The sequence below is a fragment of the Cupressus sempervirens genome, chromosome 5 (genome assembly GCF_028749045.1).
Source record: "Cupressus sempervirens isolate cs-2001-9-10 chromosome 5, ASM2874904v1, whole genome shotgun sequence".
In the NCBI taxonomy this organism is placed as follows: Eukaryota; Viridiplantae; Streptophyta; class Pinopsida; order Cupressales; family Cupressaceae; genus Cupressus; species Cupressus sempervirens.
The window spans coordinates 1058438545-1058465381 of NC_143122.1; the positions used below are offsets into that span (position 1 = coordinate 1058438545).

At 36.9% G+C, this 26837-nt stretch overlaps 1 pseudogene; it reads right to left on the reverse strand.

The window, feature by feature from the left end:
• Nucleotides 1–20100, reverse strand: part of LOC149559612 (caffeoylshikimate esterase-like) — a 30700-nt pseudogene extending 10600 nt beyond the window's left edge.
• Nucleotides 20101–26837: the final 6737 nt, after the last annotated feature.

Here is a 26837-nt window from a genome sequence, read left to right on the forward strand (position 1 = left end):
ATCAAATAAATCTATTTGATAAATAAAACCCTCAAAACTAATAACCCCTAACCTATCCTAAATCCCCCCTTTTTAGCCTAATCCACCCCATCCACCCATACTAACCAAGCTTAGCCACTAACTCACCCACCCTCATGAATGCCATCCACTTGCAAATCTCTAACATCCCTAATCTAATCCTAAACCCAAGCCTAATCCACCCCCTAATGTTGTCAGATTCCCTAAGCAAGCTTAAGACTTTCCTAAGCCAAGGAAAGTCAACAATCTCAACTCCCTCTCAAAATATCCCAACCACCCAACAATGAATGCTCTTACAAAAGCCATAAAGACTCTTACAAGCTCTTACAAGCCATAATGAAGGGTCTTTATGAAGATATTATCCTTTGAGCCTCCTTTGTTGACTCATCCTTCCCCTTTCCTCCATCCACTCACCCTGTGACATGTGTCACTCCCTGATTGGTGCTAAATAAGAACAATCCATGTGCTCCCCTTTGAGTGCATCCTAGCCCTCCTTAAGCTTTCATCTTTCCTTCCATCTTAGCCCTCCATCCCTCAAGCCCTTAGCCTATAAATTTTATACCCTCCCAAGCCATTTCAATCACAATCCATCAAGTAAAGTTATAATGCCATTTTGAAGCCAAATCCATACTTTTGCATGCATCCACACCAAAAATCCCAAAAATCTCTATTGAAGCTAGTTTGAAGCTTGAGCATACATCCCAAATCCTATCAAATAGACTCATCCCTAAATCAAGTGACCATCCTCATTGGGAGAGCCATTCTATGGCTCATATTCTCATTTGAGGGTTTCACTTTGTCTCTCATATATGTTATAGTAATTTTTTAAGTTAATGCTTTGTTCTCTTAATAAATTAGTATTACTTGCTAACATATTTATCATATAAAATTTGATCTTATCACTTAAATCCTTCGAGATTCATCATATGTCAGCCATGAAAATGGTTTACATGTGAGTTTGTGAAGTTACAAATTCATATGCTAATTTGGAGTTACTCGGCAATTACAGATTCTTGATGCTCCGCACCTTCTGTAACTTAGCTCCTGTATAGTTCCTATCTTGCTTGGCATCCTTTATGATTTGGCACTTGAGTATTGCTCAACACTTGGATCATGCTCAACACCTATAGTCACTCGACATCTAAAGGTTGCTCGGCACTTGATGACTTTCCTGTCTCAGCACAACCTGTGACTTAGCATACATAGTGTACTTGGCTTTAATGTAGAAAGTGGTTAAGTGTATTGCCACTCAAGTGTCAAAACCATTTTTAGACTAACAACCTCCCCCTTTGACACGAGTGTCAAAAAAACTTAACTAAGCATTATGTCTGATCTTATGAGTATACTCACTGATCTTCTTGGTATATATATAGAGGTTTGAATGCCTTTATCAAAATATTGTAACTTACAATATATACCTTAAAAAATTATTATAACTCCCCCTGAGTTGATCATGCCTTGTCGATAATATCCACAATATTATCTCCAATATTATCTTCCCCTTAGAACATTATCTCCCCCTTTTTGATACAGATGTCAAAGGGCCCTAAATAATAATGCCATGCTTGGCCAAAAATGTCTTATTTACCTCAAAGAGGATTTGGAGAGTTCCATCCCAGTTATTTAAGGCAATATTCAATGACTTTTGTTGGATTGCAAGCTCTGCTACTAGATCAACTAGTCCTTCATGTGTAGAAATATTTGGATCCTTTTTGAGGACTATTTTTGCATTTATCTTCTCTTTGTGTAATACTTCTAAGTGAGGAGTGATGGAGGCTTGAATTTGCATAAGCTTTTCTTTGATAGTGGCCTCTTCTGTTGATAATGCAGCTAATTCCCTCTGAGTGTGAAGTGTTTGAGCAAATTTCTTTTCGCTCTGTGTAGGATCTGAGGGTAGTTGCATGCTGGAGAATTTTAATTTATTCTCAAGGTTCAAAATTTTCAAATTTATTTCTTGTGTGAACCTAGAAAAATCACACAATTTGCTATAAAGGGAAAATATGTTCCCTAATACACTCTTTACATTTTCCAATTTCTTTGCTAGGTCAACCTATCCCAAAATTATGTTATTAGCTATTTTCTAGTTGACTTTTCCTACAAACTTCTTTTCTGACCATTCCATTAGTTTTACATTGGTATCATGGTCTTCATTATTTACTTGGTCAACTATATTAGATAATTGCTCAAGTATTGGCCTGTTTGCATTTGGAGGTTGAAGACTAAAAGCATCCATGAATATATCTTTTATCTCATTCATCGCTTGCTTGTATTTTTAGTCTTTCCTCATTGCATCTTGTCTCTTCTCTTATCCAATGCACTCTGTATTTCATTCATCTTTTCCTCATTTAGAGTGCTTGAATCATAATAGGGTATTTTAATTTCTTCATCAAGCTCAGGAATACCATATTGGATGGTCTTGGCTACCCTAGTAGAACTTGAACTTGGTGTACTGACATGTAAGGTCATTTTTTTAGTACTCAACTTATGAATGGGTTTGGTGGGAGTTCCTATTTTTTGTAATTCAACCAAAGTTTGTATTGCAAACTCCTCTTTATCTTGTGTTTCTTCTTTTTCCTCTTCTTTTTGCTTGTCTTCTTCTTGTGTAACTTTTGTTGGAGGTGTACTCACTATCTAAAGTGTTATCTCTGTGACTATCTCTGTTGTTGCACTCAGTTCTTGATGAGCTTGAATGGATATCCTTGGTGGTGATGGAGATGGTAGAAATGTAAGCCCAGTAGTTTGAATGATTTGAGGTGGTTCTTGTGGTAACACCTTGGCTTCTTTTAGTTTATCTACTGACTTTTGAAGATTATCCACACTGACCATATAGGACTTGTACACAATTGTGCTTGTAGAGTTGTTTGGTCAAGGATCTTATTAAGATCCACTGTAGTTAATGGATTGATGTTTTGACATGTGGTGTCAACAACATCCTTAATTTTTATGATTTTTGTAGGTGTGGTTGTAGAGTGAGGTGGGCTAGGAGGTGAAAGTTGTGTGTCTTGCACACTTTGCTGTTCATCAGTTCCTTTGTCTTTATCTTTTCCTTCCTCGTTTCTTTCTTTCTTGTTTTCTTCTTCTTCAACCTTTTTCTCTTCTTTTGTTTTCTCTTCTCTCCTCTTCCTTCTTTCTTTAGGTTTAGCAGAAACTTCCTCTTTGTATACCTCTTCAAGGACATCTTCAATTGTCTTGTACAAGTTTTTCCAAACTCTTGTAGTTCTCTGCACAACTTCTTCAATTTTTTTTTGCAGGATGGAGAATGCCCTATATTTAGGTGTAAACCTTTTGCTATGCCTTTTGACTACTTGAGTTACCTGTTCTTTTGTTAAATTAGGTAGTAGGTTTGCTAGGGTTGATTCCCTCATCTGTTTCTCCATCATTAGATAGAAATGCCATTTGTCTTGTATAGTTTTAGACAATTCCTTTGGCAATTGTCCATCTAGTTCAAGAGGTGTATACTTGAACTGTGTCATTAATGCATAGACTGATTCTTCTATGCTATTTTGTTCCTCTTTATTGAACTTATTGAAATCAATCTTTTTCATTTCACTTAAGTCTCCATTCCTAATCTTCTCACATAATATATCAACTAAAGATTTAGGATGACTTACCTTTTTAGTCTGATCTTCTTCATTAGTATCAGGTTGGGCCACATATCTTTTCCTTTTCCTTGGTTCTTCCTATGCCTTTGTGTTCTTCTTCTTTGTGGCTTCCTCTTTGGCCTTTTGGGTAGAGGCCCTTGTTGTAGCTCTGGTTGTTGGCTTCTTAAGCATTTGCACGACAACTTTCTTTGGTGAAGGCTGAGAAGTAGGAGGTGTTTTTATCTTTCTTTTGATGACTCTGCCCTTGATGGGTGCTTCCTTGGTTTTTGCTTCATCGGCACTCTCATATTTCTCTTCACCTTGACTTTTAGGCAATTTAAGTGGCTCTTGTTCTAGCTCACCTTCTTCTTCTCCTTCACTAATCTCTTCTGCTTTGCCTATTGCACTTGATTCCCCAACACTAAATTTCTTCTTTATCTTCTTTACCAACTTGTCCTTCTTCTTGATTGCTATGGCTGTCTTGAGTTCTGTAACAACTCTTGATTTGACAGTGTCATATGTCCCAAATGCCTTTTCAGATTTGTCCATTTCATTGGCAAGTAAGGCTATGATGGCTACAAAAGCTTGGTCAACATCAAGCTCATATCCCAATGGTCTAAGCCATCTTGTTCTTGGAAGGACTGCTTGAATGTAAGTGTAATCAATATCAAAAAGAAAACATATGTCATTTATATGCTTTTCTACTAGTGAAACTGGTATTCTCATTCTTTTCTTCATTGCATTTTTGAAATCCTCAAAATAGATAGACATTTGATCATCAAAACTATCTCCCAATTGTGCAATGAAATCATTAATTTGGTCAACAATGGTTTTATTTTGACTCCAGTTGACTTTTCCAAATGAAGGGATTTCCTTCATTACATAGAAGAACATACAAACCAACACTGAACCAAATTTACATTGTGCTCCCGTGGTCTTTCTAATAGCTCCAAGATTTTCATTGATCTATTGCAACAAGAGCTTTGCAAGGTCATAGGTGTGGTCTTTCTTTACAAGCTTATGTGCCACATCTACTACTATGCATGGTACACTATTTAACCTGTTGGATTGATAAAAATTATGTGATATGATCCTTACAAAAAAGTCTAGAAGGGGATTAGTAATGGTATCTATGGTCGTTCCTCTATTGTTCCATTTGCCACCTGTGTTTTTCTCAATTGTTTCCTTCTTTTCACTTCTCAATGTCTTTGGCTGATCTAGGGTTGGAAAACTTGTAACCCTATGAACCATTTTCTTAGTAATTTTGACTTGTCCTTGTTCTAGCTAGAATGATCCATCATGGATTCTGCTAAGTATTATGCGTATCCACTCATTTTTAAATACGATTGGAAAAACTAGGGCTTTGGTTAAACCCTTCTTCTCTATGATAGAAAACTCATCTTTCAGAATACCATTTTCATAGAGTTTGTCATAGGCATTAAAGATTTTCAAATCTCCTATGGCTCCTATTTTACAATTATAGCACTTTCGCACATCCTGAACCATAACAACTTTTTTAGGGATGGTGGATAGGGCACCGACAGGATTATTTTTGTATGCAACCTCTGGTATAGGTCTAAACTCAGGTTGCTTAACTTCGTTGCTGACAAGTTGAATCTCATGGCTCATTTTCCCTTGGGTCATTTTTGAACTAGATGCCATTTATATTTGAACTAGGGTTTTAACGATTAAAGAAAACTTCTCAAACTGTAAAACTCGACACCTAAAGGAAATACCTAGATAAGTGCTTAGATCACTTGGGTAAATGCTAAATTACTGCAAAACACTGGTTGAAAGCTTGAAAATCGCTTGGACATGCTCAAAGTAATTGCTCTTCATTTGAATGGCTCATGAATGAATTGATTTTTACTTTTAAGTGACAAAAGAAACTTTACATTTAATGCATTTTAGTACCTACACCTGTCACTCAGCTTCCAAATGTTTTTTAGTTCGACATCCACTCAGTAGCTATACTTACTCGACATCTACTCATTTTGTTAACAATTCAGCATCCAAAGCAATTTCACTCAGCATCCAAAGATAACTCGAGATCATCTTTTCTCATGCAAATTTAAACTTTGCAGTTCTTTTTCATGGTTTAGGGCGGATGTTTGATACTTTCTTATGTATCATCCCTATAGGCTTAGCTTGTGATTAATTAGATGAGAAGTGATCACTTGACCTCATGGGTGAAGTGACCCTTTCATAGGATGTACTTGATCCATCCTTTTTTTACCATGTCTTCTTCATGTTTGTTCTTATGTGTTCCACATCAATTTTTTCTTTTCCCTTATTTATTGCAGTCTTGGGTGCCTTGGCCTTTGTTGGACAATTTCTATTGACATGTCCAATTTTCAAGCAACTGAAGAAAGTAGTTTGGTTCAACCATCTTTTATAGTTCCCTTGAAATGTGTTCTTATGCAATTCTAGGGTATATGTCCATACTCTTGACAATAGTGACAACTGTACCTAGTGTTATAATCCCAATGATAGTGACCATTCTCTTTTGCTGGTTGATTTGCTATCCACATAGGATTTGATCTACATTCAAATGCCCTATGTCCATATTTCTTGCAATTATGATAATGTCCATTAAATCTTTGTGTCCTTGGGACTTTGGATCTGCAATCTTGTGTCATATGTCCTTGCATGTTGTACTTGTGACTGGAATTCTTGCTCTTGGGTGTGTTTTTCTGATTGATCTGTCTACTCCTGCAAACATTAGCCGTATGTCCCCTTTTATCACAATAATGAAAAATGGGTTTAGAATCCTTACCTTTGTAACTTCTTTGCTCAAAAATCTTTGATGATTCACCAACTTCAGTGCTGTTGTATCCAAGTCATGATGTATCATGGGTGGATCTTGGGGATTTCAGTAATTGTTCAAAGTACTTTATGGCTTCACTTGACTTGTTGAGATTTTCAGCTATCTCTTTTTCTCTGTTCAATTCATTCTACAATTGTTCATTTTGCATCTTCAAAGTAGAGATCTCAATATCTTTCATATTAAGTTCATGATGAAGATTCATCATTTGGGCAAGTGTATCCATCTACATGTTTGAGATCCTTGTTAATTTAGTACATTTTTCTTCCAATCTATTTGCAAGATTCCTTTTGTCATCTTCCATCATGAATTTTTCCTCAACTGCTCTTTTCTTTTGTTCAGTGATTTCACATAACATTATGGCTTGTGATTCATGTTCCATCTTGAGAGATCTTATCTCTTCTACTTGAACTTTTTTTTTCTCCATCAGTTCTGCTATTGCTGCATCAAATTCTTTAGTGTCTCCATTGGAAAATACTTGTGTGTTATCAATCTCCTTGTAGTGTATATCATCTTCAGATATGGCTATCTCCTTTCTTCTTTTCAAATATTTTCTTAATTCCACTCTAGCTTCTTCTACTTTTTGTAGAGAGAGATGCACATCTATCACCTAGTTCTCAATGATCTTTCCAAGTTTGAAGACTTCCATCTTTAGATCTTTTCCTCCAAGCTGTTAGGCTCCTTTTTTTGAGAGAAAGTAGCTCTGATACCAATTATTGTAATATCTTATTGGAAATAATACTTCTAAGAGGAGGGGTGAATCAGAAGTACTACCATCTAATCCATTTTAAATCCTTAATAACATATCTTTGAAATGAACATGCATGCATATAAACATTAAGCAATCATGAGAAACAAATATGCATCACCACATAACACTTGAGATTTGGTAACCCAAAAACCCTCTAGGAATAAGAAGGTAAAACTAGAGTGGGGATGATACCCACAAAAATTACTACAACAATAATGTTTAACCACTTCTGATGGTCTGCCCTATTAAAGGCCTGCCCTGTTAAAGGCTTTACACTATATCAATAGTGACCTAGTTAGAGGATTTACAAACACTTTACATGAAGTGCTACCTTGTTAAAGGATTTAATCACCTATTTAAAGGATCTACAAAATAGCTGTCAAGCTAACCTATCATCATAGGATTTCCTTTCTAATACAATGGCTAAAGAGTATTAGGTATAATAAACTTGATAGCTTACAATCCTTGATTTTTGAATACAGGCACTTGATCTACTTTCTTCTGATCTTGATCCTCTGAGATCTGATATTCATTTGTATCCCTTGCTTTTCTTCTGATTAACTGAATATTCTTTTGCTAATCTCTTCCTCTAAGTCTTCATATACTTCATTCTAAAAATAGTTTACCTTCCATACCTTCGTCCCTCATTATATAATGAGACTTAGTCTTCCTTATAAAGACATTTGAAGACTTAGGGTTAGAAGTGGATCTATGATCCATATTGAATCTATGATTCCAGATCATTCCTTATACTTTTATCATTGGTTGCATGCCTTCTACATTTTCCTTATTGGTTGCATGTAGATTGCATAGGGAATATAAATGATTTGATCTTATCACTTAAATCCTTCGAGATTCATCATATGTTGGCCATGAAAATGGTTTACATGTGATTTTGTGAAGTTACAAACTCATATGTTGATTCAGAGTTACTTGGCACTTACAGATTCTTGATGCTTGACACCTTCTGTAACTCAGCTCCAGTATCATTCCTATCTTGCTTGGCATCCTTTATGACTCAGCACCTGAGTATTTCTTGGAACTTGGATCATGCTCGGTACCTATAGTCACTCAACATCTAAAGGTTTCTCGACACCTGATGAATTTCCTGTCTCGATACAACCTATGACTCGGCATACATAGTGTACTCGGTTTTAATGTAGAAAGTGCTTAAGTATATTGGTACTCAAGTATCAAAACCATTTTTAGACTAACAGTTTCAACACACCATTGATGCATAGTTTCTCTAGGGTTTCATCTATTTCTAATCTACCAATATCTTGAATTGTACACTTGAAATGAGAATGGATATTGTTGATTAGAAGTACCTTGGGAGGGATCTCTAATTGGGCCTCCACTCAAATCTAGGGTTTATGTAATGGCATGAGTTAGCTTGAAATTTGGTGCCTTCCATTCCACACCTTGAACCAACATGTCTGAATCTTTATTTTCCTTGCTACTAGTAGCTACCATCTTCACTTGGTAGGGTTTGAAGATCTTCAATAACAATTCACTCAAATTGCTTGAATGCTCAAAAATCGCTCTGCACAAATAGCTCTCAAAAATTTGCAGTGAGAAATGACCTTGATTTTACCCTTTTTATCTAAATTTTCCATGAATACCTAGTATGATTGTTCACTTAAATGATAGGCTATCATCCACTTCACCTGCATTGAATGCTTGATGAAGTCTTTTATGACTTGGTAGCCACACAAAACTTTAGGTACTCTTGACCTTGCTCAGTAGAGTCTGCAACCCAACCTTTCTTGGTAAGATAGTAACGCATCCTCACTCGATAGTGACTCCCATCTTTTACTTGGTGATCCCCTTGTATCTTAAATGCTAGTTTGGCTCTTCCATCCTACTAACTAGAATTGATATTAGATTTCTTCTTTAGTATCCTAATTCTAGTTCTCCTTAAAGAAATCAAGTGAAAAAAATCTAGTCACCCAATTCTTGAGTGACTTGTTCATCACAGGTTGGACTTGCATTCTCAAAAGATTTTGGAACCCATTGTTGTCTCATCTATTTTCTAATGTTATCAACTTTTGCCTTCTTTTAATCTTCAATTCTTCTTGTAGTCATGTAGTTCTTGGAAAGATGACTAAGTTTGGTACAAATGAAACATCTTCTAGTATAATCTCTTATCGTTATATGATTCTTTTACACAATTCATTCCAATGTGTCCAAATTCTCCACAATAATGACATTTGCACCAAGATTTATAGTCCCAACCAAATATAGCTTTCATAATCTATTTTACTAGATTCAATATTTTAGTTTTACATTCTAATGACTTGTGCCCATGCTTGTTACATTTGTGACATTTTCCTTCAAAATTAGGTTTCTCTTTGCACTCATTAGCTCTATGACCATGCTGATTGCTGTAATACCCCAAAACTGGCTCATTGCCATGATACCAATTTTGGTCTATTTATGATCAATCCTAAAGTCCTATTTCACTAGGCAAATTCTTATTCTGCTACTCACTACTTGACTTAATTGTCAGATGCAGAAAACCCTAATCTGCATTCATCATGCTTATTATTTAATTCCTATAGTATTTACTCATATTAGTCACATTAAACCTATTGATTAATATTTAATTTAATTATTAAGTACTTATACTTTAATTAAATTAAATTATATCCTAAGGCTAATGTACTATGGAATTAAATTTATTTAGTTTAATAAATATGCCTATTTTAATTAATTAAATGAAGTTATTTAATTAAATAAGAAAAGTGCCTCTAATTAATTAAATAGAATTATTTAATTAAATGAAAATGGTAATTATGAGAGCATATCTCATTTTATTAAATTAAATATCTCTCCAAAATCTCTCTTCAGCTCAAAAAGGAAATTCCCAGTTCACTACTGATCAAATTAGAAGTGACCCAGATCACTTACTCTGACACTAAAGTCTATTTGAGTTGACTGACTCTTACACTCAGATCTAAGCTAGTTAACTCCCTTTGATTTGGGAATCTTCCTTGATGACTCAACTTCATTTTCCATAAACCTGCAACAAGTTAGGAATCCTTTGTACCAAGAGGATACTAAGACAGGAAGAGGTCCTACATTACCAAACACAATGTCTGATCCTTTTTTCAGAGGATCTTTTGAAACATGACACACTGAAACTAAACACGTTCCTATAATGACTAATCATGAACCTGAACATAGTAGTCATAGTCAACATCAAGAACCACCTAGTAATGACAAAGAGAAAGAGAAAGACTATGATACTGATGAGGAATAGGATGAGGTGGAAATACTCCCTGAACACATAGAAAAATGTTGAAGAGACAAAGACTTCCAAAAGGTCATGGGAATCCTACTCAATGAAGAGAAAGAAAAGTACTTTCTCAAACTTGCCCAAGAGGGAGCTAAACTACCCTCTCATTTTAATGTGGAAACCATTATCACATCGAAAGAAGAAACTGAGACTTCTAAATTCCAAAAACAACTAAAAATTATGCAAGACCAATTGGCTCAGATGATGCATGAGAAAGAGAAACCCACAAAGACATACACATTGAACACTCTTTGTCCATTCTCATTTGACAAAAGCATAAACATGCTGCCTTTCCCATGAGGTGTAGAATTGTCCAAATATGAAAAGTACTTTGGTACTACTGATCCCCAAGATTAGTTGCGAGAATTTGGTGCTTTGTCTATGGAGTTTATACATGATCAAACCTACCTCATGTGTTTATTCCCTAAAAGCCTAGGTGTTCAGGCTTTGGAGTGGTTCTCACATTTACCTCCTGGTATCAAGACGTTTGATGAAATTACCAATCTCTTTGTTCAAAAATATTCTCATAACATACAACACCCTATCAATATTCGAGATCTATGCAACCTTAAACAGAAGGCTGGTGAGCCTTTCCTTACTTTCCTCCAAAGGTGGAGACAACTATACACTAAGTATTCTCGTAAAATCCTAGAAACGAAGAAGCTTGACATTTTCACTGATAACCTCCTACCTGATTTCGGATACAGAGTCCAACTTCAAGGTCCATGTACCTTTGAAGACATGATTACATAGGCTATCTGTATCAAGGAATTTACGGTCAAGAAAGGTGAACTCACTCTTCAGAGAGACATAAAACAAGGTTCCACTTCCAATAGGGATAAAACCAAACATGTCAACAAGAACCGAGAAATTGTACATGATGGAGTTGTTGAAAATGTCACACCCAAACCTGCTAAAGTGGTATTTAATCTCTCAGACTACCTCAAGGTAGCCAAAAATGCTAAGAAACCTCCTCCTGACAATAAAACATCCAAAAAAAATTGAGAAACTCATGGACAACATGCCCCAAACGAGAGTATACACCTTTGGAAGAACCTTTGGATGTGGTTTACAAGACATTGCTACAACATAAGCTTATTTCACCAATGGATAACCCTCATCCCTATGATCCACAACCACATCCACCATGGTGGAATGAGACCTCATTCTGTGAGTATCACCAAAACAAGGAACACAAAACTAGCAACTATATAAACTTGCGCCATAAAGTCCAAGACATGATTGATGCTAGTGATCTTGTGGTAGATGGACATAACAAAAACTCAGATCACAAGGCATTCAAAGAACCTTTCCCAGCTTATGAAAAGGGAGAGACTTCGAAACCACAACCCTACAACAAGGTCAACTATACATATTCCAATGATGACAATGTCATTCACATGGTTGAACCTATGGATTTTAAATATTGTGACATTATTACCATTAAGGGCAAGCAAGATAACGACAAACCCAAGACATGATTTGTCTTGAGGGGCCCTACTTTCGATATAATGGATAATATGCCTTCACAACACTGTGCTAATGCTATTACTCACTCTCATGCCAAGTTGGTGCTCAAAGGCCCTGCGCCTCCTACTTCAAATCCTGAACAACACAAAGACAAAGCCCTTATTGGTCCATACGGTAAAGGTACAAAACCCACAACGAACTTGATCGCAACCAGTTATAGTGTTCTTGATCAGCTAAAATGAACTAATGCTCAGATTTCCATCTTTGAGTTGCTTAAAATCTTGCCTACTCACAGGAAGATTCTGGACAAAGCCCTCGCTGAGGAAAATGTTCCTCAAGATCTTGATCTTGAGTGATTCCAATCCATGGTAGGTCACCTGAACTCTCCATACCTTATGACTTTTTTTGAGGAAGATGAAAACTCACTAAGTCACCCACACAATCAACCTGTACACATCGAGGTTATGATCCATCAGACACATGTTTGTTGGGTACTCATTGATAATGGTGCTGGCCTAAATATTGTCTCTACTGCTCTACTTAGACAATTGAATTATTCTAAGGACTTTGTTGATCCTTGACGAAAGATTACTATCAAAGCATATGATGAAGTGGAATGAAAGTCTCTAGGCCTTGTGCTTTTACCCATTCGTGCCGGTCTTGTAGAGAGGGATGTCACCTGTCAGGTGCTTGACATTCCCTTGGCTTACAACATTTTGTTGGGATGAACATGGATACATGAGATGTGTGCTGTACTATCCACATACCACCAATGCATTAATTTCCCATTTCATGGATTTGAAGTTACTATCCCTGCCACTACTAGCTACACTTGCAATATGCTCAAAGCTTCTGAAACTTTCATCCTTGCCAGTTGCAAGTCCGCTAATTATCATGACAATAAGCTGAAACAAATTGAGCAATCATTCAAACATAAAGAAAATGGCATGGGAGAGTATCACATTGAACTAGTGCTATCATTGACATCTCTCCCAGAGTCTCCTCGACATTATGGGAGACCCTCAGAGGCAAAGAAGCTGTTCATGCTGACACCTCAGACCAAGTATAATGATGCTTTTGTCAAGGCTACAGTTCCCTTAGAAGATGAAAGCAAAAATAGAGCCATTGTTGCATGGCTTTACAAAGAAGAGGCTCCAGTGGACCTAATAGAACAAGCTCGAGAAATTACTCCTAAGAAATATGGGCCTAATCTTAAGCCTATGAAGTATTTTGGTTACAAGGGAACTGGCCCTATTGGGTGCAATAACAATGGCCTAATTGATCTTATCAAAGCTAAAGCTCAAAGAAACAGTGATACAATTGGCCTAGGGTTTAAGAAGGTCCCTTTCCATTTGGGATCAAACAAATTCATACCTGTACCTGAGAGTTCATCTAAAAATGAGTCACAATCTGAGTCAGGTACTCAAGAGGAAGAATCTAATGATGAAGATTCCTATCACCATCCTATCCCTTATGATCTTGCTAAATTCTTTGCTAAGCCAGATGACTTTGAGCCACGTGTTAGCACTATGGATGATACTAGTGATTCTTTTGAGGACAATACTGAGCAACTCAAATATCATTCAAAAAAGGGAGAATCTAGTCAATCATGCCATATTGAGTATTTTTGTAAGAATCCAAAGGATGAAGGTGAGTATGTCCCTATCACTATTGGGGAGTTCTATAATCTCCCACCATGTAGCACTGATTCTCATGAATATGAATTTGACTCTCTTTCAAAAGCTACTACTGATAAAGACATTGATCAAGTGCATGTCTATGAAAACCAAATCGAAGTGGGTGAAATGTCTAGGGTTAGATCACATGGGTCTGATACAACTAGTGTCCTAGACTCATCACTTACTAATGTTCATATTTCGAGGTGTTTGAACACACCTATGGATGAAGTTTTCCTAGGTCTCAAATTGCTGGTCCATGCACTTAATGTCTATACTATGAACGCATTTGAACCAGCGACTACTCTCTCACTCACACATCCTGAGCTTATAGACTGGAACCCCAATGCATCTAGCGAAGTCCCTACATTCTAGAATGACTATGATCTCACTTGTTACCTAAATGCTATCGAACATGTAACGTCTTCCACCAATGAGAAGAGTATCAACATGATTGAGGCCGAAATCAAATATCTCAGTCACACAATTAAAAATAAAAAATGCAAGAGGTTCGATGGTGAAAACCACATTGTGATAGTGTCAGATCCCAAAAAAGTAAAAAAAAAAGACATATCCAAGAGTGAAAACCTCTTTGAGACACCCGCCGATGAGATATTTGATGTCCTTCCCAGTCACTTTCAGGAGAGATCATCAGTGTTAATAGAGCCGACACAGCTAATTAACCTAGGCACAGAAGAACATCCTCATATGATAAATCTGGCATAGTCACTGTCACCTGAAGAGAAGGAACAATTCATTGCCTTTTTAAAGGAAAAGAAAATAAATTTTGCCTAGACATACTCTAACATGCCAGGATTGGATCTTGATCTTATCATGCATCATTTTTCCATAGCACCAAGCATCAAACCAAAAAAATAGAAGCTTCAAAAAATGCACCCTCACGTTGCATTACTCGTCAAAGTAGAATTGGAGAAACTCCTAAAGGTTGGTTTCATCCATGCAATTGATTATGCTGAATGGATATCCAATATTGTTCTAGTTTCCAAGCATGATAAATCTATCAGGGTTTGTAAAGACTTCTGTGATCTTAACTTAGCATGTCATAAATATGACTTTCCACTCCCTAATGTTGATATGATCATGGACATGATGGCTAGCTATGAGATGTACTCACTTATGGATGGTTTTTTTGGATACAATCAGATAAAAATTATGCCAGAAGATTAGGAGAAAATGGCTTTCACATGTGCATGGGGAACCTTTTGTTGGAATGTGATGCCATTTGGTTTGAAGAATGCCGGTGCTACATATTAGCAGGTTATTACTACGATTTTCCATGACACAATGCATAGAACCATGGAGGACTATGTCAATGATACCTTGGTCAAGAGTGCTAAATGAAATACTCATCTGCAAGATTTGGGACCCATCCTAGATCGTATGGAAAAATTCAATCTTCGGCTCAATCCTAAGAAATGTGCATTTGGTGTCGCATCAGGGAAGTTGCTGGGATACATTATTTTTTCAAAAGGAATTAAAGTAGATCATGAGAAAGTACAAGCAATAATGGACATGCCACCACCTTGGAACATCAGTTAGATGAGAGGACTATAGGGAAGGCTTCAATCTATTCGTAGGTTTATTTCACAATTGGCGGATAGATCACAACCCTTCACAAAGACCTTACATAAGGGTGTGAAATTCAATTGGATCCAAGATTGTGAGCAAAGCTTAACATAGATCAAACAATATATTGTTAATCCTCCAATTCTTATGCCTCTTATTAATGGGAAGCCTTTGATTTTATACATTTCAGCCACTGAAACATCTTTGGGAATCCTCTTGGCTCAAGAAGATAAAGACAAAAAAGAAAGAGCTATTTACTACTTGAGCTGAACACTGATTTCTTATGAGAAGAACTATAGCATTATTGAGAAAGCTTTCTTGGCAGTTGTCTTTGCTTCCCAGAAGTTGAGACACTATGTGCTTGCTCACACTACACGGCTTGTGATTAAAATTGACCCACTAAAGTACTTGCTCTATAAGGCAGCCCTCACAGGAAGATTGGCTAAATGGGTTATGATACTCAATGAGTTTGACATCCAATATGTTGAATGCAAGGCTATAAAGGGATAGGAAATTGTAGACCAGCTGGTCGAGGCACCCATACAAAGTCTTTTTCCAATGAACATTGATTTCTCAGATGAGTCAATTCTGACACTCACACACCATACATGGGTTATGTTCTTCGATGGGTCCTTCACACAAAAGAGATCAGGTGCTGGATTACTCTTTATTACACCATAGATATACTCATTTCCCAAAGCATACAAGATTCTATTTCCTTGTACAAATAACATTGTTGAATATGAGGCTTTGATCAATGGCATGAAAATTGCAACTAAATGGAGACTGGATTAGTTAGACATCTTTGGTGACTCTTAGATTGTTATCAACCAAGTAAATGATGTGTATCAAACAAAGGATGAGAAACTAATTCCTTACAAGCACATGGTTGATGACTTGAAGTAGTATTTTGCACACATCACCTTCCAGAAAGTTCCACGAGTAGATAATAGAGCGGTTGATGCCATGGCCACTTTGGCCTCCCTGCTACAAATGCCAGAAAATGATCTCCAACATGAGTTCTTGGTGGAAGCATTACACTACCCATCCTATGACACTCCTAATTCTAGGATGATCTATTCTATTATAGGACAAGAATCATCCCACTACCATCTAATCTATTCCTACCTTCGTAATCAAACCATTTCAAAAGGTTTGACCCAAAATGAGAAACGTTACCTAATCTATAATGCTTCACATTATGTCATTATTGTTGATGATCTGTATAGGAGAGGTCTTGATGGAACACTCCTTAGGTTTTTAGAACCCAACGAGTCCAAATGCGCACTAATTGACATTCACGAGGGTATTTGCAGGTCTCATTCCAATGGCCTGATACTAGCCTGCAAACTCCTTCATGCTAGTTACTACTGGCCCAAAATGGAGCAAGAAGCTATCAAGTATGCTAGGTCCTGCAAGCAGTGTTAGTTACACAGGAATCTCATTTACGCTCTAGCTAGAGAGCTGATTCACTCTACTACAACATGGCCATTTCAACAATGGGCCTTTGACTTGGTGGGGCAAATTCACCCAACCTCTTCTAATGGACATAAGTTCATCATCACAACTATAGATTATTTCAAAAAATGGGTAGAGGCAGTACCTCTCACGGTTGCTGATGGAAAAGCTGTAGCACTTTTCATTACAAACTACATCATCTTTAGATATGGTGTACCATCCTTAATCATTGCTGATAATGGAGGACGATTCAAGAATAAAGACCTCAAGGAACCATGCAAGAACTTGAGAATCACACAACATTGGTCTTCCATTTATTATCCCTAGGGTAATGGCCAAGCTGAGGCATACAATAAAGTGATCTTCAAAATTCTCCATCGCACAGTCAGCAAATCGGGGAGAGACTGGCATCTCTAGATCAATCCAGCCCTATGGGCATATAGGACAATCATCAGGACTCTAATAGGCATGACTGCCTTTGCGTTGGTGTATGGGGCAGATGCTGTGCTTCCAACAGAGGTTGAGATTCCTACATTGAGAATCTCTATGAAGGGCCTTATCACTGATGATGAGTATAGGATAGCTTGGCTTCAAGAGCTTGTATTATTGGATGAATGATGACAAGTGGCATGTGATCATCTATGAGCATATCAACAAAGAATGTCTAGAAGCTACAATTGGAGGGTCAGGCCACGTGACTTCCAGCTGGGTGATCTCGTCCTAAGAGAGAACCCCAAGAATCAACAATAGTGAGCACAAAAAGGAAAGTTTGAACCAAACTGGCTCAGTTTGTACATCATCACTGCAGTATATGGATTTGGTACCTATTAGCTTTCCACAACCGAAGGAGAAGTGCTTAAAGAACCTGCCAACACTCTCCACCTAAAGTGATTTTACAGTTAATTTGAAATCAGTAAGCTCTTTGTACATATCTGTATGTCCTGAAAAAAAACCTAAAAATCAAAAAAAGTCCTGAAAAAAAATTGTTACCTTGGTGAAAACCTAGCAACAGGTGCCTTGCTAACACCAAAAAAAGTGAAAAATCTCAAAAATACAGAAAAGAAAAGAAAAAAAAGAAAAATACAAAAAAAATTGAAAAACAAGAAAAGTTCCATTGGTGAAAACCTAGAAATAGGCATCACAGTAGTAAAAAAAGGAAATCCTGCCAAGAAGTGAAAACTTGGTAAACAGGCACCTCTTGTTCCCAATGCCTCATCTTGTAGCACATCTTCTGGCTATTCTATACAGTCACTTTCATGGTTTTTCTTTCCTACTTTTCATATTTTCTGCTCATGTATCCATGGATTGAGTCTTGTCACAACTCGGTGGCATTCCCCCTTAGTGTCACTCCTTTTTTTGATTCTCCTCATAGAATCTCCTTTGCGATAGTCACCAGTGGTCCTCACTATGTCTGCCTACTGTCCTTAGTGTCACTCTCTTAAAGATTCTCCTCATAGAATCTCTTTTGCAACAATCACCAGTTGTTTCAGCTATGTCTACCTACTATTGCTTGGGTCACATCTCTAGATTCCTTTATGGAAGATCTCTCTTGCATCAGTCACTAGTCATCCTGGTTGTGTCTATCTACTATCGCTTAGTCCTCTTTAGGTTCTTCATCATGAAGTTTCCTCTTTGACCTCAGTCACCAGTCGTTCTGACTATGTCTACCTACTATTGTCATCCTACTGAAGAGATTTCTTTCAAACATGTTCTGGACACTAACACTTGACATCAATCCCAAAACATTAAACTCAAAAATGATATACTTGATTGGATATGCTGAGCTCTTTCTTTTTTTTCTTTATTTTTCTTTATCATATCTCCTCAAGAAACTTGATGATTTCATCTTTGACTAGAGAAGTAATGACTAGGGGCATGATCTTTTCTTTGCTTTTTGTTTGCGGTTTAGTTCCAATTTAGTTGACATATTCTTATAAGAGGGGTGTCCACTATAAGAGCCTCCATCTTGTATTGGATGGATGTGTCTACCTCAACTCCTTTTATATGAATACATCAATAACATTGGTTCTTCTCCTTGTTTGTTGGAGTGAACTCTTCATGCCACAGTAAATACTGATACTCGTCCTGCTAAGTGAACGTATGGTTCACTGCGAGTATATCTAGCACACTTCTATCTCAGGTTACGAATGTAAGGGTCATTGCAGACATAATACTTACTTAATACTGAGCATGAGATGGATCTCTCATGTTTCTAGCATGTTTGCATGCAAGCAACATTTAGGTCATCCTAGCATTTATGCTTTGATGCTTATGTTAACTTGCTACATTAAAAGGGGCAAATGTTCTGGTCATTCTGGCTTCTTGTGCCTCAAATGCTTACATTTAATCCTGACAAACCAATAACGTATGTTATATTCATATTTCCATGATTGCAATGTCAGTGGGAATTGTATGACCTATGAGCTTTTCTCTATATTTGGTGATGATTAAATATTGAGGCTTGGTAACCAGACCTAGGGTTACATTTAACATAGTCTTGCATTACATACTTCATTTGCATAAGCACGCAATTCAATGGTCATTCTGTTCCTACCCTTTGTAATGAAGGATTGGGGGCACCTCCACATGTATTAGGTTTCTTCACGGCTGCACAAGCATTTGGTTCATCAATTCACACTCCTCAATCGAATACCTATCACTGTCAAGCAAAAACATGCAACACTACATGAGATGTCAATCCATTTTCATGTGCATTGCATCCATATACTCAACATCTACTCTACATGCTCATAATCACATCACATCACTGCACTCATATCAAAGTACAAATTTCCATCTCATGTACATCAAAGTAAAGCAAAACAGACAATGACATGTACACAGGGATACTCGGTTCAAGATCTTGTATATATATATATATATCAAAAGAATGGATCAGTATAAAAAAATGGGTGCTACTCAAGACCAATTGATCAAAAATGATACATGTGGTGCTGGCACACTAGTTGATACATAGCTAGAGATCAAAATTATAGTTAAGTATAGAGCATCTAACTCTATCCTCTACCCTCGCCTCCAAGAGGAGCAGGAGCAATAGGTGGCAGAGGTGACGGTGGCATATCTGGTCTGACAGGAGGTTGTGCTCCTCCAGACTCTCAAGCATACTGAGAAAAGTGTTAAACTTGAAGTGTCTCATCAGGTACTAGACTTGTATATGTAGCATAATTGTATGCTGACCAAGTTGATTGGAAGCGAACCTCATCCTATGCCAACTCTAATCTCTACTCTGCAGTCTCGGTGCACTCTCTCCATCAATCTATATCCCGCTAACTCTCTACCAGCTGTGCATCTCAGATTGACATTGAAATCTATAACTTTCCAAATTGTTGGGAGGCCACATGAATACGCTCTCGGTACTACCATACCGTGTCTTGTACCCCAGCTGTAGGCTGATCCTGCATGTCCTCATCAAACATCTTAGGTGCTTGCCACTCTGGTGGTGCCTATTACTATGGTGGTGCCTACGACTATGGTGGCACTTGCTGCTGTGGAGCTTCCTATTGAGCGGCTTGCTCCTTAGTCCTCTATCTCTGTCGCTGACTATGTCCTGTCCCACTACCCTCAACACCTGGGTTTGATACCATCTTACATGGGGGAATTTTCATTTTCTGAACCTAGTGCTAGACCCATGACTGCTGCTGTGGCTGACTTGACGGTTGTGGCTATGCCTGCTACTGTTGGGGCACCTACCTCTGTGATTGTACTATCATCCCCAGTGGATCTATAAAACATGAGAATAGATGCTTGATAAAAAATTCTTGATATGCAGGCGTCATCCTGGCATCTAATACCTCTGGCAAGTAGTCCCATTGAACTATAGCTAGGCTGCGAATATCTATCATGGATTGCCCTGGGTCTATCCGTGCTAGCCATCCCCACTCAACGTCCTTCTACAACTTGGCATAGGTGCAATACTCAAGAGAAATGTCCTAGGGTCGGCCATATTGCAACCACACACATGATATCACAAATCTCTCAATAACTAATGTAGTCCTACCCGCCAGAGGTCGAGAACTAAACATCCATGGTAGCTCTCTTAGGGCATCATCCTAGTCCTCTGTCTCTCTCCAAGGTTGCCATACAATGGACACAAGGTCATCAAGATGTGTCCTCCAGTGTTCGGTCTTACCCAGGTGGACCTGGGTGATGTGCCGTCGATATCTACATATATACGACTCCATGGGCTCTCTGACATCCTCAAAAATTGGCCTGCATATGGGAAGATGCTCCCAAGCCCAGATCTGAACACATATAATCCCACTGCCATGGTCTTCTTCTTGTGGAAGACAACCTCATGCATCTCATGAAAAAGGTGAGCCAATATGCACTGACCCCACCCAAAGATCTCTAGTGCCTCTAGCATCCTGTGGAGCATGATTCCCCACCCACACTCCAAGCCATGCTGTCCTTTGTCAAGACATAAGAAATAGCTCAAAAATATAGCTAGCACAAATGCCAGCCTGTGCGTCGGTCCATAGGTGTGCATCAACTCATCCCAGCTGATGGCCCTACCCCTTGATAGCTCTCTCTCAAAAATAATAGATAGTGCCTCTATCCCTACTTGGGGCACTATATCATAGACAACCCAAGCATCATGAAATGGGATCCTCAGGATCCTCCATATATCCTCTAGGGTAATCATCATCTCACCCATTAGCAAATGAAATGTTTTCATCTCCAAATGGAAATTCTCTACCAATGCAATGAGAAGGCCATGATTCACCATCACTGCTAGACTTTGGCATAGTGAAGACAAACCCAATCGTGCAATGTGTACCCGATCAGCATCATCAAGACTCTGTAATAACTCCCCATATGGTGGGTAATGCAATCTAAATGCAATGTCACCAAAGACCTCCTGCACACACAACAAGAAGTGACACATGAAACAATCAGTATCAAGTTGAAATGATGCATCAAAACAAATTAAAATGCAATTTTTGAGCGCGAAAATAAAACTTTTAAACATGATTGTCACAGGATTTTGTGTGAAATTCATGAAATCTCATGCAAAGATATCCCAATTTTGCATGAAAACATTCTTTCCTCCCACAAAGAATCACGTCATCATGCGAGCAAAGAGCTATTCGCGCGAGAAATGAATTGCCTCACGCAAAGAATCTCGTTCTTCGTGCGAGACATAGTGTCTCCCACGCGAAGATCCTCTCGCTGCATGTGAAGAAATAGCGCACCCTATTTCTTTGCGCAAAGAAAGAAGATCTTGGCGCGAAGAAAGAAGATCTTTGCATGAAAAGAGATAGGTCTCGTACGAAAATTGATTGGACAATCGTAAAACATGCTAATAAATGCAATAAATGACATCGAAATATGTGAAAGAGAAAGTACAAAGGAAGGGAATCGATGACTCACCGGTGGTCTGTAGTCTGCTGGCTGACTGTGTCATTTGGAGTGCTCAAATTGATGATATCTCACATTTACTGCCATGTCTCTCTTAGAGCTCAAATCAATAGAAGACAAAAAGCACAAATGAATTGAAAATGACCCCTTGGGCCCTTATATAGCTGTTGACCAAAATTTTCAAAGTGCTCGGATTTGCGCAAAAATCACACCTTTGGCTAATTTGATCATTCTGAATCCATTTTTGGGATTGAATTCAAAATCTGACACACTTAAGAGCCTCAAAAATGCATTTTAAAATTTTGGAGATCGATGCGATCGAACACATGTGCAACCCAAATCTTTCTGATACTTTGTGATTCTTGGCATCCTTTCAACTCTACATTCTCCATATTTTCAAAATCCATTTTGGAAATAGTCAACTCAAGTCAACTATCGCTAAATCTGGTCAATTTTTGGTCAAAATTGGTCTTTCAGACCTCGCAATCATTACATAACAACTCTAATTTTTTTTTAGATCGTTATGATCTCTTCTCTTTTTTTTAGATCATTCTGATCTCTTCTACATTCTGTTAATTCTCAGATTTCTTCTATATCTCATGATATACTGCTTTATATCATATTTTTTGTGTGTCATCTTTCAATTTTGCTCCCGAGGGGGCAGGATGATTACATCATTGAATACTTATTGCTCGAGGCATCTCGTTCCCATCTTATGTCCTCATCATTTAGGGAATCTCATCACTCAGGGCATCTTGTTCTCTTCTATCTGGCATCTTTGCTACCTATCTTATCTTTTCATCAATTGATCAACCTTATAAAAACTCTTCTCAAAGTTTCATGGATAGGTATTGGGATAGTCTAAACCCCAACTCCTGAGGATCAAGCTTCATTCTGGGGATTTCTATGACTCATAATTGGACCTTGTTATCTTTTTTTTTCCAATCTCAGGTGTCTAGGTTTTCTATCTGGATCCTTAAAGGTTATGCTCCATTCTATAGATAGTCTTCTAAATGCTTTCAATCTTAGGTATCTAGGTGTTCTACCTGGATCCTTGAAGGTTAAGCTTTGTTCTGGAGATAATCTTCTAAATGCTTATCACTCTTGGGTATCTAGGTGTTCTATCTAGATCCTTGAAGGTTATGCTTCGTTCTGGAGATAGTCTTCTAAATTGTTTCAATCTCAGGTATCTAGGTGTTCTATCTAGATCCTTAAAGGTCAAACTTCATTCTGAAGAAACCTTTTAAATGCTTATCAATTTCAGGTATCTAGATGTTCTGTCTAGATCCTTAAAGATTATGCTCCATTCTAGAGATAGTCTTTTAAATGCTATCAATCTTAGGTATCTAAGTGCTCTACTTGGATCCCTTAGGATTAAGCTCTGTTCTGGAGATAGTCCTTAAAAGCTTATCAATTGGTCTCTGTGTCATCAACTTTGGAACCAATCTCATCTTCGCATCACATTTTTTGATTTTTCTTTGAATTGAATGTGCTGCTCACACAATCATTCAAAGAGGGGACAAATGTAATACCCCAAAACTGGCTCATTGCTATGATACCAATTCTGGTCTATTTATGATCAATCCTAAAGTCCTATTTCACTAGGCAAATTCTTATTTTGCTACTCGCTACTTGACTTAATTGTCAGATGCAGAAAACCCTAATCTGCATTCATCATGCTTATTATTTAATTCCTATAGTATTTACTCATATTAGTCACATTAAACCTATTGATTAATATTTAATTTAATTATTAAGTACTTATACTTTAATTAAATTAAATTATATCCTAAGGCTAATGTACTATGGAATTAAATTTATTTAATTTAATAAATATGCCTATTTTAATTAATTAAATGAAGTTATTTAATTAAATAAGAAAAGTACCTCTAATTAATTAAATGAAAAAGGTAATTATGAGACCATATCTCATTTTATTAAATTAAATATCTCTCCAAAATCTCTCTTCAGTTCAAAAAGGAAATTCCCAGTTCACTGCTGATCAAATTAGAAGTGACCCAGATCACTTACTCTGACACTAAAGTCTATCTAAGTTGACTGACTCTTACACTCAGATCTGAGCTAGTTAATTGCCTTTGATTTGGGAATCTTCTTTTATGACTAAACTTCATTTTCAATCCTGATCATTGATTGAAATCGATCTCAACTATTGATGGATTCCAGGAAATTCTATTTAAGAGACCCTCATTTCCTCATTATAGAGGTTGGAATTTGAATAGTATTGAATTGCTGTCGAATTGAGTACTCAAATTTCTATCTTTCATATTGTTATAGCATTTAAATTATTATTTAAAATAACAATGCATACATTTAGATTAATGCCTTCTATTTCCTGGATTAATTTCTTGCACTTCATCTAGATTACTTGCATATCATATAGATTAGTCACATTTTATTTTAAATCCTTCATTCTTAGAGGGTCTGGTTTCTTAACACCTCAAATTTGAGGATATCTAGCAAGAAATTCCCTTTAGATAGAAGGCAACAAGTCGCTTTGTTGACTGATTTTCGGATGAACAATCCAATGTTCATTCCGGGATGAATTCGCAAATAAGGACCATGTTGAAGTGTGTGTGTTAGCATAGCCCGCATTTTCACATATACAATTGCAATTGTAACACTTCCCATTGAATTTTTCTTTCCCATTGCTCCAACATTTGTTTGATATATGACCTATCTTACCACAGTGACTGTAAGTAGGTCTTTGATTATTTTTAGCTCCTTGCTTGGATGATTTAACTTCTTATGTATATACAATTTCTACTTTTCCCTTTTGTCTATAATGACTTTTCTCATTCAACCGATTTATGTCTCCTTGAGATTTCATCATACTCTCATTGGTTTGTCTTTTAGTGTTTAGATTATTCTGCAATCTTTCATTCTCTAATCTTAGATTCATGATTTCTTCATTTACATTGGTGAGCTAATTAATGAAGTTAGCTTGCTGAAGGGATAAATGTTGAATATCATTATTCTTTCCTTCTATTTCTTCTTTTATCTTATTTTTCTCTTCCTTAACTTCACATTTTCTTACTGACTGAATTTCTTGCTCTCTTCTTAGTTTTCTTACTTCCTCTCAAAGTGAACTATTCTTTTCTGATAGTTCTTTGATTGCTTCATTGGCTTCATCTGGGTTGCTTGTTGAATGGAGGTCTTCAATTCTTTCTTTCAATATAGAGATGGTCATTCATTTGGATTGCAAGATCTTTTCTTCTTTTCAAGGATTGAGAGAGTTTCTCCTTTTCTTTCTTGAGTTGTGCAATATCCATTTCCAAATATAGCTTTTCATTATCAATAGCCTTATCAAGTCTGAATATCTCCATAGCCTTTGATCTTTGCTCAAGCTCTTAAGCTTTTCTCTGAGAACCACAAAAGCTCTAATACCAATTGTTGGAAATATTATGAAAGTCTAAGTTACTGAGAGGGGAGGGGTAAATCAGCAACTGAGAAATTTTTATTCCTTAATTACTAATTAAAGCTTCACATGTATTCTGATCTAGTTGCATGCATGAGAAACTAAAAACATAGAAGTATACATAACACTTCAACACACAATTTGGTAACCTAGAAACCTGCCAAATAGTAAGTAAAACTAAGATGAGGATGATACCCACAAGCTTTAGTACTACAGTATAAAGTTGGTCGATTAAGGCTTACACTAATCACTTTTGATGATTTTCCCTGTTAGGAGCAATAAGGACTGCTATGTCCACCTTGTTAAAGGATTTACAAACATACAATGAAGTATGTACTCAATAAATAGATTTACATAAGACTATTAGGTCTACCTTGTTAAAGGATTTGATAGATCAAGCAGTTACTGATCCACCTATTAGGATGAAACAACTACTTGATCTCTGATCTGCAACTTGGTTTGCTCACCTTACTGTGATAGATAAAACTTTGCTACTTTTAATACTACTTTTGGCCTTATACTTTGTTCTTCTACTCACTTCTTCTTATTACATTGCTTTTTCATACTCTTGTTTCACATTTTGGATGTGATACTATACATTACATATATACCAATCTAATTAATCAAATTATAAAGTCGGCTAAAATACAAGTTTACACAAAATGCACAAAGTCGGCCCATACTGTAGGAACTCAGGTTTTGAAGACTGACTCAATGAGGTTATGATACTCAACATCAACTATCAATGCTCTACACCATCATGCACTCAATAAACATAGAAGCTCTATCCATATTGATCACTTCCAAGTAGTTTTGAACTCAGTTTACATTGGTGACTTAGTGAATACGGTGAAACTTGATATATAAACTAAATCACTTGGTTAAAACTAAGTGGCTCAGTCAACACTAGATTCTTACTATTATGACTGGGAACTTGGTAGCAACTGCTAAACTTGGTTTGCACTAACAAACTCAGCATACACTAAGATGCTTGGTTTATGTTGTTGATCATCAGCAAAGTAGTAATTGCTTGGTGCAAACTGAAATTTTCCAAGGGACTCGGTAGCAACTAAAATGCTTGGTTAACACTGTTAACTATGCAATATGCTTAGTAGATGCTTATAATCTGATATGTCACTAATAAAAAACATGACTAAAATTTCAACAACATGTTCTTTTCAAATTTCATGTTCTCGGTGACATCACTACCAATTTTGCTTTCCATTGTGCTCTTCTTTTGATAGAGTTATTAATCCTTAATGATTTGAAATTATCATTTACTGTATTGATATGAAGAAAATGATTTAATGGTCACTTATTTGATGACTAATTATGGCCTCCTAAATGAATTTGATGAGA